Source organism: Myxine glutinosa, chromosome 13 (genome assembly GCF_964187855.1).
Source record: "Myxine glutinosa chromosome 13, kmMyxGlut1.1, whole genome shotgun sequence".
In the NCBI taxonomy this organism is placed as follows: domain Eukaryota; kingdom Metazoa; phylum Chordata; class Myxini; order Myxiniformes; family Myxinidae; genus Myxine; species Myxine glutinosa.
The window spans coordinates 98190984-98205660 of NC_136273.1; positions in this window are offsets into that span (position 1 = coordinate 98190984).

Here is a 14677-nt window from a genome sequence, read left to right on the forward strand (position 1 = left end):
TGTTTGGCATAAAATGCATAAGGCGAAGTCAATCGATGATGGTCGTTTCAGAGTAGCAACAGGATCCATCTTGATTTAGTCTGAAAATAAAAGAAAGAGAGGTTGCATGTCACCGTCCCGGTAAATAAACCGTCCTTAACTAGACATGATAACAACCTTAACTAGAAAATACAGTTGACAGTGATCTGAAAGCAATGTAATGCCAATCAAGGTAAAACGGCAATAAAAGCCAATATGGTGTATGAAACATCTTCCATTGAAAGCCTGCAATTCAGCTTGGTATCCTATCTTTTCGTGGTCAGCACGCTCACATACAGCTAATAAGCATAGATACCAAGTGCTACTATGACATTCCTATTTTTAAAAGAAAATTAGAAATGTCAATATCGCGTATACTTTTTTTGACGGCCATTTTGTTTTTTGGCTGATTTAAGCCCTAAATATGTAATATTCAGCTTGGTATTATTTTATATCGTGATCAGCACCCTCATATACAGCTAATAAGCATGGATACCAAGTATTACTACGACATTCCACTTTTCTGAAGAAAAAAAACAAATATCACATAAACTTTTTTGGCGGCCATTTTGTTTTTTGCTGATTTAGGCCCTAAATATGCACATTTCAGCTTGGTATCCGTTTTTTTCGTGATCAGCACCCTCATATCCACCTAAAACGCCCGGATACCAACTTTTACTCAGAAATGCCTCTGCCAAAAAAAAATCAGAAATTTAGCCTAGTCTATGAAGGATACTATCAACAAGTTCACAAACCCCTTTACAGATGAATGTGAGCAGTTGATCAATATGGTTACCAAAGCCGTCATGCCAGAGAGAGTCCTACATGACGTTTGCAGAAGAACACAGATTGGAGAGGAGTGTTTTGCTCAATTTGTTTCAGATAGAATCACTACAAACAGTCAACATTTGGGCACCAATGAAGAAACAGAAGTTGCAGATGTGGTCGTCAAGTGCGATGAAAACTCAGACAAAAATTGAAGACAAAATTGTGGAACTCCAGGAAGATCGGGCACTGTTTGCCCGTTTACTGGTAGTATCCAAAGCAAGAGATATTGACCTTAAGCAAGCTGTTGGTACATTGAATTTTCTGTCGTACCGAGGTCGTTGTTTGCAGCCGATGGTTCACTCCTTCACACCACATCGAAGAGTGACCTGATGTTGACACTAGAAAACCTGCCAAAGGTCGAAGCAGTGACCCAGGAAAATAATAACCAAAGAGTTGATCAAGCTGGAGTCGACTATAAGTGTGTTGCTGTCATCGATGCAATGGCTGATTTACAAACGTTGGACGAGCCAGAATGCATCAAAACCTGTCATGACCTAGCAAACCACTTCATTGGACGCCACTGGCAGAAGTATGGTGACTACGACGAGGTACATTTGGTGTTTGACCGTTATGACACTGGAGAATATCTGAAAGCTTCAACCCGTGAGAGACGTTTGGGTGGTAACAGGGCAGTGGCGTATCATATTACTGATTCCACATCAATTGGCAAACTAAGCATGCAGCAGTTGCTTGCCCACGTGTCAACGAAAGATGCATTAACCACCTATTTGGCTGAAAAGATACTGCAACATGATGTAACAATGGGCAAGTCCCTTGTGGTTGCCTTGCGGAATAAGGCAAGAGCTACACATAGAGCAGTAGTTGACCTCTCAAGTAGTCAAGAAGAAGCAGATACCAAACGCATTCTGCATTCCATTGATGCTTCTGTAAATGGTGCTACCTCTCTAGACATCCACTCACCAGACACCGATGTGCTTGTACTTGCCATCAGACGATACCCCAGTTTATGTCCAAATACTTCCTTTGTAACAGGGGCTGGTCAAAAACATAGGGCGATACCCCTTGAGCCCATCCACAGTGCCTTGGGTCCAAGGAAAGCTGCAGCTCTACCGGGATTTCAGGAGCAGATGTCACAGGAAAATTTGCTGGAAAAGGAAAGAATAAATTCTGGAAAGTTCTGCAGGAACTTGATCCAACTGACGAGATAGTAAATGCCCTTGTACAGCTCGGAACAACAGATGAACTACCTTACACTTTGTTTGCTGCAATTGAATCATTTGTATGCAAGTTGTATCTCCCTAACACAGCTGTTGAATGTAGCTGATGTAAGGTGGTGGCTATTCAAGAAGAAGCAAGCTCAATCAGAAGGTTTACCTCCAACCCAAGCTGCACTGCGTAATGCCATCTTGAGAGCGCACTACCAGGCCATGATTTGGAATAATGACATCATTGCAAATCCAGACCTACCAGAACCGCTGGAATGTGGTTGGAATTTGGTAGATGGCCGATATAAACCAGTCATGACAGCCTTGCCGCCTGCTCCGCAAGCAGCAATTGATCTGGTGAAATGTTCCTGTGCAAAGACACGATGTTCAAGTAATCGCTGCAAATGCAGAAGGAATGGATTGAATTGCACAGATCTTTGTAGCTGTAGTGAGGACTCAGAATGATGTGACAACTCAGAAGACACAGTTCTCTCAGATGATGAAGAGGAGGATAGTGAGAGTGAAGATGAGTTATTTTAACTTCCACAAGGATTGGAGCAGGCAATAAACTCTGGCAACCAACCACACAACTAGCATGTAGTATGGACAATGTACCACTGACTCAAAAGGATGAAATATTGATGTCATATTGGCAGTCATTTTGAATTTTCATATATTCATTCCTTGACTTGATAAGTGTATGTTCAACTACTAAACTTAGCCTAACCTCACAGAACATTCATGGCCTTATAGCAACAATAGGCCTTAATACGTCCATTTTGAAATCCAAGATGGCTGCCATCTGCAACACTTTCAAAATTGCCAACATGGTTTTTCATGTTCTTGGTACCTATTTAACACATTCATATAGGTGGGATATTCTAATCATAAAAATCCCACGGGATTGCATGGTCTCCCTGATTACAGATGGCGCCCCCGCCATGGTCGGGAAACAGAGGGGAGCTGTCAGATTAATTGAGGAAAAAGTCGGTCACCCCATCATGAAACTCCACTGCATAATACACCAAGAAAACCTCTGTGCAAAGATGTCAAATTCAGATCTTAATGAGGTTATGGCTACGGTAGTAAAGGTTATTAACTTCATAGTTAAGCGATCTGCTCTGACACACCGACAGATCCAGTCCCTGCTCGAGAAAATGGACTGCACATACAAAGATATCCCTCTCCTCTCAGCGGTTAGGTGGCTAAGCTGCGGAAAAGTTTTGGAGCGGTTTGTCAGCTGCTTTAATAATAATAATACATTTATTTTATATAGCGCTTTTCAAGAAGCCCAAAGACGCTTTGACAGAGTACAAAAAACAAGTGCAAAAAGACAAAAATCAACAGGTAAATAATCAAAGCAAGAGGAAGGAGAAGAGATAGTCAGGGGTTAAATGCTGTGGGTTAAATGTTGAATGCAGTGTTGAACAGGTGGGTCTTGAGTGATGTTTTGAATGTGGTGAGTGAGGAGGAGTCTGATGGTGTGAGGTAGTGAGTTCCAGAGGGTGGGAGCAGCGATGGAGAAGGCCCTGTCCCCCCAGGATTTGAATTTGGTCCGCATGGGGGGGGGGGGGGGGGGGGTCAGGAGGTTGCTACCAGCAGAGCGGAGGTTGCGGGTGGGAGTGTGTCTGGAGAGGAGGTCAGTCAGGTAGGATGGGGCCAGGTTATGGAGGGCTTTGTAGGTCAAGAGGAGGATTTTGTACTGGATTCTCTGGGGGATGGGGAGCCAGTGAAGCTTGTAAAGGACGGGGGTGATGTGGTCACGGGTCCGGGAATGGGTGAGTAGACGGGCAGCGGAGTTCTGAATGTATTGGAGTTTATTGATGATTATTGAGGGTGAACCAAAGAGGAGGCTGTTGCAGTAGTCCAGACGGGAGGTGATGAAGGCGTGGATGAGGGTTTCTGCAGCCACGGAGGAGAGGGATGGACGGAGACGGGCGATGTTTTTCAGGTGAAAGAAGGCTGTCTTTGTGATCTGTTTAGTGTATTTGTCGAAGGAGAGGGTTTGGTCAAAGATGATGCCAAGATTCCGGATGTGAGGGGAGGTGGATACTGGGAAACCGTCGATGTTGAGGGCAAAGTTATGGGTGGATTTGGTGAGCGTTTTTGGGCCAATGATGATTATTTCAGATTTATCATAGTTAAGTTTGAGGAAGTTGATTTGAAGCCAGGATTTTATTTCAGTGATGCAGTTTGTCAGGATAGAGTGGGTGGCGGTGGAGATGGACTTGGTGGAGATGAAAAGCTGGATGTCATCGGCGAAGCAGTGGAAATGGAGACCATGACGGCGGATTAAGTGACCAAGGGGGGACAGGTACAGGATGAAGAGGAGGGGGCCAAGAACTGAACCTTGGAGGACAACTTGGGGGAGGTGAGCAGTGGGGGATTTGCAGTTATTGATGGAGATGAACTGGCGTCTGTCGGAGAGGTATGATTTGATCCAAGAGAGGGCAGTGCCGGTAATGTTAAAGGTGGTTTCAAGTCAGGTGAGGAGGATGGTGTGATTGATGGTGTCAAAGGCGGCGCTGAGGTCAAGGAGGATGAGAATGTTAAGGTTGCCAGCGTCAGAGGAGAGGAGAAGGTCGTTGGTGATTTTGAGGAGAGCAGTTTCAGTACTGTGGTTGGAGCGGAAATCCGGATTGGAATGTTTCATACAGGTTATTGGCAGAGAGGTGATGCTTAAGTTGAGTGGCTACAGCGCGTTCCAAAACTTTTGACAGAAAGGGTAGGTTGGAGATGGGTCTGAAGTTGTTTAAGGTGTCAGGGTTGAGTCCAGGTTTTTTCAGAATGGGGGTAACAGCAGCAATTTTGAGGGATGGTGGGACGATGCCTGTAGACAGGGAGGAGTTTATTGTTGCAGTGATAAGTGGAGAGAGAGCAGGAAGGGAGGCCTTGACAAAGCTGGAGGAGATGGGGTCAAGAGTGCAGGTGGCAGTTTTCATTCCTATGAGGAGTTCAGAGAGGTCAGTAGGGGAGACTGGGGAGAACTGAGACAGGGGTTGGCAGGATAAGGGGGGGGCAGGTGGTTTGAGGGGGAGCAGGTGCAGTGGTGGTTAAGCTGCTGTAGATGTTGTCAATTTTGCTTCGGAAGAATGAAAGGAAGGAGATGCAGTTGTCTACTGTGAATGACTGGGTGGTGGTGTCCAGGGGGCTGAGGAGTTTGTTTATTGTAGAGAAGAGTGCTTTTGGGTTTCCAGAGCCAGAGTGGATAATTTGAGAGTAGTAGGCGGAGCGGGCGCGGGAGAGGGCATCTTTGTAGTGTTGTAGGTGGTCCTTGTAGGCTTGGGAGTGAATTGTGAGACCTGTTTTATTGCGGAGTCTTTCGAGTTGGCGAGCACGAGTTTTCATCAGGCGGAGTTCAGGGGTAAACCAGGGAACAGAATGGGTGAAAGAAACTGTTTTGGTTTTTATAGGCGCAAGCTGGTCAAGGCAGGAGGAGAGAGTGTGGTTGTCGTAGTCAGTGACATCAGAAGGGGTGTGGAGGTCAACGAAGGGAGAAGTGGACATTTTTTCAGAGAGGGTGCATGAGAATGAGGTCGGTGAAAGAGCGTTTAGCTTACGGAAGTTGATAGTGCGATAATTCCTTGGTGCTGGGGTGGGGATGTTGATGGTCATAGTGATGGCTAAGTGGTCAGAGAGGGTGAGGTCGGAGCCAGAGAGATGGTGCAAAACTAATCCAGTAGAGCAGACAAGGTCCAGAATGTGCCCACGGTTATGGGTAGGAAAGTTGACATGTTGAGTGAGGTTAAAGCAGGTGAGTAAATCAGCGAAGTCAGTGGTTATTGTGGAGTCAGTAGAGTCCATGTGGATATTGAAATCACTGAGGAGGAGGATTGAGGGGGAGAGGGAACAGAGCTGGGTCAGAAAGTAGGAGAAGTCAGACAGGAATGATGGGTGTGGTTTGGGAGGGCGGTAGACGACAGCCATGACTGACTGTGTGTGACCAGAGAGTTTAAAAGCCAGGTGTTCAAATGATGGAGCAGATGCGATGGAGATGAGGCTGGTCTTGATGTCCTGTCGGTGAATTACGGCAATTCCACCACCTCGGCCCTCCGAGCGTGGTTTATTGATGTTAGAATATCCATTGGGTGTAGTGAGGTTGAGTGAGAAGTAGTCCAGAGGTTGTTGCCAGGTTTCAGTGAGACAGAGAAAGTCCAGTTTATTTTCCAGAATGTAGTCGTTCAGGATGAGGCTTTTGTTGTTGAGGGACCGGGTATTGAACAGGGTGAGCTTGATGTTGCTTTGTACGGTGGGGATGAACTCAGGTGATTTAGCCAGGGTTTGCAGACAGGAGGTGCGATCGTGTGCGTTGCTGTGACCAGATGCGCTGGGACGATGAGATGGCTTTGATGCCATCAAGGCCTTCCTGGCTGAAAAGGGCCAAAACTACCCAGACCTCGAGGACGAGAAGTGGGTTGTGAAACTTATGTTTCTCATGGATATTACGGGACACCTCAACGAGCTCAATCTCTGACTGCAAGGTGCAGGGCAAACTGTTTTGGACATGTTCGACACATGGACGGCTTTTGTCGGCAAGCTAGCAATCTTTTCAAGCGATGTTGCTACCTCCACTTTCCGCTACTTCAGACACGAAAGGGAGCTGTCCTCGTAGCACAGCATCAGCACCGCTGAAATATGCAATTACATGAGCGAGCTTGAGTCTGAGTTCAGAACACGATTTTGGGACTTTCAGAAGTATGGACCCATGTTCTCTTTCTTGATCAAGCCAGACAGCTTTGATGGACACGAATTGGATTTATCTCTGATAGACTGGTTGGATACACAGGACATGGAAATGCAGCTGATTGAGCTGAGGAGTTCAACACTGTGGGTGACTAAGTTTGCAGAGCTACGGAAACAACTAGAAACCATGGCAGTGCAAGATCACGAAACCTGCATCTTCACCTGCTGGACATCCGTGCCGAAGAAGTTCAGCTGTCTCTGGAACGTTGCACTGGCTTTGCTGTCCGTCTTCGGGTCAACGTACCTCTGTGAGCAGATATTCTCACACATGAAGAACGTGCAGCAGCCGCTCCCGCAGTCGTTTGACAACCGACCACTCCGAAGCATGTGTGCAACTTAAAGTGACTAACTACAACCCCCAGATAATGGAGCTCAGCAAAGGAAAGCAGGGCCAGGGACCACACTGACTGGTAGGCATCTGTTTATTTGTAGTACACATGGGTTGCATATGTAGCTGTTTGTCCATCTCTTTTTTTCCAACTCAGATGTGGATGTTTTCATGAGGATGGCAGCAATCTTCTTTCGTACTGGTATTTCTGTTTGATACACTTTATTCTCCCTTTTTGACATTTGTTCCCAATGCAATACTTTGTAAATGAGTTAATGAAAGCAGTGTTTTGAAATGGGGTCCGTGCATATAATTTGTAACCTCATGGGGGGCAAATTTTACAAAGATAAAATGATTACAATGTCCTGATTATGAGAGATAAATGTTTCTTTAAAATGTTGTTGCTATGCATGTGGCCTATGTGGATGGAATAAAATTCCATGTCTGTTGGGAAATTTTTTTTGAAGTGGTGTCATAATTAAACTTAATGTTAAACTTAATGTTGATATGGCACACTAATTAGCAAGAACATTTCAAACTGGCACTTCATATCAAAAAGGTTGTCGACCCCTGGTCTGCACCATGTCACACTGTCACATTGGTCAGACTTCTTCGCCTTACAGACAAGACGAGCGGCAGAGTTTTGAACCTTTTGTAACTTATCCAAGAGAAACTGAGGGCAGCCAGCATACAAAGAATTACAATAGTCTAGCCTTGAGAGGACAAGGGCACAGACCAGAGTTAGAGCAGCTTGAGGAATAAGAAAGTGGCGAATGGATGCGATCTTTCGCAGCTGAAAGTATGCTGATTTGCAAGTTTGAAGTACTTGCTTGGAAAATGTCATGTTACAGTCGAAAACCACACCAAGGTTCTTGGCCGACGAAACAAAGTTTACATCGGTTTCACCAACATGAATAGTGGTAGGAAGTGAACATTGTAGAGGACATCTGTGCGATCTTACAATCATAGACTCTGTTTTAGCATCGTTCAGCTGAAATTTGTTTTGGGTCATCCACGCCTTCACGTCGGCAATGCAGCCTTCTAACACTTCAACAGTGGGCACGATTTGTTGAATCGTGCTTCCTTTGTACAGCTGATTGTCGTCCGCAAAGGCGTGGTGATCAACTGAATGTCTGGCAACAAGATCAAATAGAGGCTGAGTGTACAAAAGAAAGAGGATAGGTCCCAGGACTGAGCCCTGGGGAACGCCAAAGGAAAGCGGAGAAGGGGCTGATTTCTGGCCATTGACAACAACTGTTTGCACTCTATCAGTAAGATAGGACATCAGCCAAGAAAGGGGAGTACCAGTTATACCAAATGTGATTTCAAGACCACGAATTAAGACACTATGGTCAATCGTGTCAAAGGCGGCAGACGAGTCTAGAAGAGCAAGAACGGAAACCTTACCACAGTCAAGAGAGGTCAGAAGATCATTGGTTATTCTTAGGAGAGCGGTCTCGGTGCTATGGCCTGGTCTGTATGCTGACTGGCGAGAATTGAAAAGATTATTTGAAACTAGATGGTCATTCATCTGTGATAGCACAATTCTTTCTGTGATCTTTGACAGGAAAGACAGGTTGGAGATAGGACGGTAATTTTTCATGTCGTTAAGGTCAAGGGTGGGCTTTTTAAGAAGTGGTTTAACAAGAGCTTGCTTAAAGAGAAGCGGAAATGAACCAGTAGTCAGAGAATCATTGATAACTGCAGTAATAAATGGGAGGAGGGTGTCCAAACACTCAGGAAACAAATCGGTGGGAAGGGGGTCAAGATCACATGTTTTTGTGTTTGACTTGAGGATTGTACATTTGACAATGTCCTCAGTAACAGGAGTAAACGAACTAAGAGGTCGTCCGTGAAAGCAGTGTTCAGCATCATCGAAGGAAAGGAGTGACTGCTTGTCAAGATTGTTTCTTATTGACTGAATTTTATTGTGAAAGAAATGCAGGAAGCGTTGGGGTAGTTCGTTTTGAGGAAACACAGTGGGAAGAACGGATTTATTTTTGGTGGCAAACAGGCGGTTGGTAATGCTGAACAGTTGCTTGCAGGAGGAGCCCCTAGTAATCCGATCAGAAATATATGACGTTTTTGCTTTCAGAATGATTTTTATGACGAGTCTTTTAGCTATGTTATACAACTGTTTATGGACTGTGAGGCCAGTCTTCAGCCACTGTCTCTCAGCACGTCGTCATTCCTTTTTGGCAGCCCTGACTTCGTCGCTGACTGCGCTGAACCACGGAGTACTCCTGCGTCTGGGAACGGCGCACCGTGTCGCTGGAGCATGACAGTCCAACGCTGTGCGGAGGCAACGGTCGAGGTCTTCTGCATTGACATAGGAACGGCCAGAGAGACGGGTGTGAAGGTCCTCTTTAAAGGCGGAACGGTCGATGGCACGGATGTTGCGGGCAGTGATGAAGGTGGGCTGAAGACGAGGAACAGCAATACTCAGGTGGCTGGTGACACAGAAGTGGTCCGAGGTGATAGCACAGGTCACTGACGTGGACTGCACCAACTGATCATCGCATCTGTGCACTAACCAATCCAGGATGTGTCCTTTAACGTGTGTAGGTTGGGAGACAGACTGAGACAGACTAAAAGTAGAAAAGAGGTCAATGATCTTTGAAGTGAGAGGAAGTTGTGGTTGGTCGTAGTGGACGTTGAAATCTCCAAAATCAAGACGAAACCAGGAAGAGTATTGCAGTGGTCGAGCAGATTAGGAAGCTGGGTCACGAACATAGAGACAGTAAGCTTGTTTTTCCGGTTAGGTGGAGGTCGGTAGAGGCAGAAGAAATGAAGAGTGTTTTCTGACAGAGTGAAGGTGACATGGGCTAGCTCGTAGGTTGAATCGTCAAACAAAAAAGTCTTGTTGAAGGACACAAAGGGAGAGAAGTTGTCTCTGTAAATAACAGCCACGCCCCCACCCCTAGAGGAGCGAGGAAATGACTGCAGGGTGTATCCAGGTGGGTTGAGATCAGCACATCTCGCTTCGTCGCCACTGGGTCGGAGCCAAGTTTCGGTCAGAAAAAGCACGTCAATATCGTTATCTTGAATAAAAGAGGTAATTTTGGTTCGCTTGTCAGGACTACTTACAGACTGAGCGTTGAATAAGGCGAGATACAGGTCAGAACGGTGTTGTTTTGGTGCTGTGTATGTTCTACAGGGATAGATGAGGTTATTGAAGTTTTCAGGGGACACTTTTTCGCAGGAATTATTAAAATGTGGGCCGGGCCGTCGCTGGGCGCGAAGAGAAATCACAATCGGTATTTTTCTCTGCTTTCTCCTCCCGCCTCGCTTTGTGCGTTTTCTCGGGAGACCAACGCCGATTTCAAGTTCTCTGAGGCCTGGCACGAGTCCAGGAGTCAATCGAGTGGTGTTGTTTAAAGACAAAAGTTTTTGCCGAGTGTAGCGAATAGGCCTCGGGATAGAGGAGTTCGAGCGGATAGTCGAGCTCGGTACATGCAGCGGGGCGTGCAGAGGTGGGGCGAGCGATGGGGGCAAGCGGTGGGATGAGCGATGGGGCAAGCGATGGGGCGAGCGGTGGGACGAGCGATGGGGCGAGCGGTGGGACGAGCGATGGGGCAGGCGATGGGCCGGGCGTTGGGGCGAGCGATGGGGCGGGCGATGGGACGTGCGATGGGGCAAGCGGTGGGACGGGCGATGGGGCGGGCGATGGGACGGGCGATGGGACGGGTGATGGGACGAGCGGTGGGGCGAGCGATGGGGCTGGGTGATAGGACGAGCGGTGGGACGGGCGATGGGACGAGCGATGGGGCGAGCGATGGGACGAGCGATGGGACGAGGGGTGGGACGAGGGGTGGGACGAGCGATGGGGTGGTCGGTGGGACGGGCGGTGGGACGGGCGATGGGCCGGGCGATGGGACGAGCGATGGGACGAGGGGTGGGACGAGGGGTGGGACGAGCGGTGGGACGAGCGGTGGGACGAATATTCACTGAATTTGTCTCTAATTTCCTGAAGATACGTTTTCAGAGACTTGAGAAGATTCATAGCATCAAGTATGTCCACATCTTTTGATTGCAGAACCTTACTGGTTTTGTTCACTCTTTAGAAAATATTGTTCCAAAGAAATTTCGAGAATTACTCTTCATTTCTGCTCAAGGAATTGTCCACCTGGAAAGAATTAAAGTCTGTTGGACAAGGTTACGTATACTGCATGATCAAAAGTATGCGGACACCCCTTCTAATTCGTGGATTCGGCTGTTTCAGCCACATCCATTGCTGACAGGTATATATAATCAAGCACACAGCCATGCAATCTCCATAGACAAACATTGGCAGTAGAATGGGCCAAACTGAAGAGCTCAGTGACTTTCATCATGGCACCATCATAGCATGCCACCTTTCCAACAAGTCAGTTCGTCAAATTTATGCCCTGCTAGTGCTGCCCCGGTCAACTGTAAGTGCTGTTATTGTGAAGTGGAAACGTCTCGGAGCAAAAACAGCTCAGCCGCAACACAAGTTCACAGAATGGGACCGCCGAGTGCTGAAGCGAGTAGCGTGTAAAAATCGTCTGTACCCGGGTGCAACACTCACTACAGAGTTCCAAACTGCCTCTGGAAGTATCGTCAGCACAACAACGATTCGTCGGGGGCTTCATGAAATGGGTTTCCATGGCCGAGTGATGGGCTTTTCCACACAAGCCCACGATCACCATGCGCAATGCCAAGCGTCGGCTGGAGTGGTGTAAAGCTCGCCGCCATTGGACTCTGGAGCTGTGAAAACGCGTTCTCTGGAGTGATGAATCACGCTTCACCATCTGGCAGTCTGACGGACAAATCTGGGTTTGGCAGATGCTAGGAGAACGATAACTGCCCGAATGCATAGTGCCAACTGTAAAGTTTGGTGTTGGAGAAATAATGGTCTGGGGCTGTTTTTCATGGTTCGGGCTCGGGCCCTTAATTCCAGTGAAGGGAAATCTTAACGCTACAGCATACAATGACATTCTAGATGATTGTGTGCTTCCAACTTTGTGGCAACAGTTTGGGGAAGGCCGTTTCCTGTTTCAGCATGACAGTGCCCCCATGCACAAAGCAGGCTCTATACAGAAATGGTTTGTCGAGATCGGTGTGGAAGAACTTGACTGGCCTGCAAAGAGCCCGACATCAACCCCATCGAACACCTTTGGGATGAATTGGAACGCCGACTGCGAGCCAGGCCGAATCGCCTAAAATCAGTGCCCAACCTCACTAATGCTCTTGTTGCTGAATGGAAGCAAATCTCCGCAGCAATATTCCAACATCTAGTGGAAAGCCTTCCCAGAAAAGTGGAGGCTGTTATAGCAGCAAGGGGTGGGGGGGGGGGGGGGGGGCGGGGGATCAACTCCATATTAATGCCCATGATTTTGGAATGAGATGGTCGATGAGCACATACGAGTGTGATGTTCGGGTGTCCACATACTTTTGGCCATGCAGTGTATTTAGTTAATCGAGAAGACAAGGATGGCTGTCCATTTGTCTGTTCACAGTAACACTGATTGGCTGTGTGAGGCTAGGTGCACTGTGATTGGCTCCCGGCAATATTATCATTTCGGCTTATTAAAAGCGGATATTCAAAATCTGATTCAATATTTTTACGTTTGGAACTCATGTCCTCAATAATTACATCGAAATCTGGAATGAAATTGGAAAATAATTTGGAAAAATCATTTTTTTAAATATATAATGAAATAATACGCTCCATGGGACATGACATAAAACTGCTCCAAACAGAAGTGTTTTATTCCCAAATGCCATGAGTTCCCAATAACTTTTCTTATCAGTGTGAAAAGACCAACAGCGACTATTAAAAGCATCAGGAAATGTTGAAAGGGTGCAGCCTATCGGCGTCACAGGTGCTCTGAGGCACAAAGTTTGTGTAGGCCTCAGGCTTCAAGCCTTCCAGTCTATAGGATAATTCCTTTTTGGCTCAGTGGAATTTGAATCAAACACAGCGTTTGTGTGTGTGACTTTTTACAGGTCTGGGTTATTTTACAGGTCTGGGTCATTCACAGGTGTGGGTCATTCACAGGTCTGGGTCATTTCACAAATGTTGGTCATTTCACAGGCCTGGGTCATTTCACAGGTGTGGGTCATTTCACAGGTCTGGGTCATTTCACAGGTGTGGGTCATTCACAGGTCTGGGTCATTTCACAAGTGTTGGTCATTTCACAGGTCTGGGTCATTTCAGAGGTCTGGGTCATTTCACAGGTGTGGGTCATTCACAGGTCTGGGTCATTTCACAAGTGTTGGTCATTTCACAGGACTGGGTCATTTCACAGGTCTGGATTATTTCACAGGTCTGGGTCATTTCACAGGTGTGGGTCATTCACAGGTCTGGGTCATTTCACAGGTCTGGGTCATTTCACAGGTCTGGGTCATTTCACAGGTCTGGGTCATTTCACAGGTGTGGGTCATTCACAGGTCTGGGTCATTTCACAGGTCTGGGTCATTTCACAGGTCTGGGTCATTTCACAGGTCTGGGTCATTTCACAGGTGTGGGTCATTTCACAGGTCTGGATTATTTCACAGGTCTGGGTCATTTCGCAAGTGTTGGTCATTTCACAGGTCTGGGTCATTTCAGAGGTCTGGGTCATTTCACAGGTGTGGGTCATTCACAGGTCTGGGTCATTTCACAAGTGTTGGTCATTTCACAGGACTGGGTCATTTCACAGGTCTGGATTATTTCACAGGTCTGGGTCATTTCACAGGTGTGGGTCATTTCACAGGTCTGGATTATTTCACAGGTGTGGGTCATTCACAGGTCTGGGTCATTTCACAGGTGTGGGTCATTTCACAGGTCTGGATTATTTCACAGGTGTGGGTCATTCACAGGTGTGGGTCATTTCACAGGTCTGGGTCATTTCACAGGTCTGGGTCATTTCACAGGTCTGGGTCATTTCACAGGTCTGGGTCATTTCACAGGTGTGGGTCATTTCACAGGTGTGGGTCATTTCACAGGTGTGGGTCATTTCACAGGTCTGGATTATTTCACAGGTCTGGGGCAGCAGCAGGTCGGTTGATGAACTATGGTAATATACTGTAGATGTGAGGTATCTCATGTGCTGTCCTTCTGTAGCCCAACTCTGTAGGGTCAAAAGACTTGCAAGATAATGATTAATAACTGGTAGATACACCACGCAGCAAATTAGAGAGAACTGTCCGAGGTTGTACTACAACAATTACTACAACTACGACAACAACAACAACAACAACAACAACGACTACAACAAACAACAATGTCGGTTTGCTGTTATAATTCTCCATTGTCAAACTTTCACCTTCTTGTTTTAATTTTTCAAATAAATGTTTCGCCTTTTCCATAATGACCAGCTGGCTCATGGACGAGGTCCACTCGTTTTGGTCCTCAGTGCATATGGACAACAGTCTCCATCGCACTGCTTCTACTACTATCACATTAGTTGTGATCAAAGACGTCACAATTTGGCCAGCAGTCACAATTTGGCCAGCAGTCACAATTTGGCCAGCAGTCACAATTTGGCCAGCAGTCACAATTTGGCCAGCAGTCACAATTTGGCCAGCTGTCACAATTTGGCCACAAGTTTAAAAATGATTCTCATCGTGGTGAGAGCCAGCGCCATAT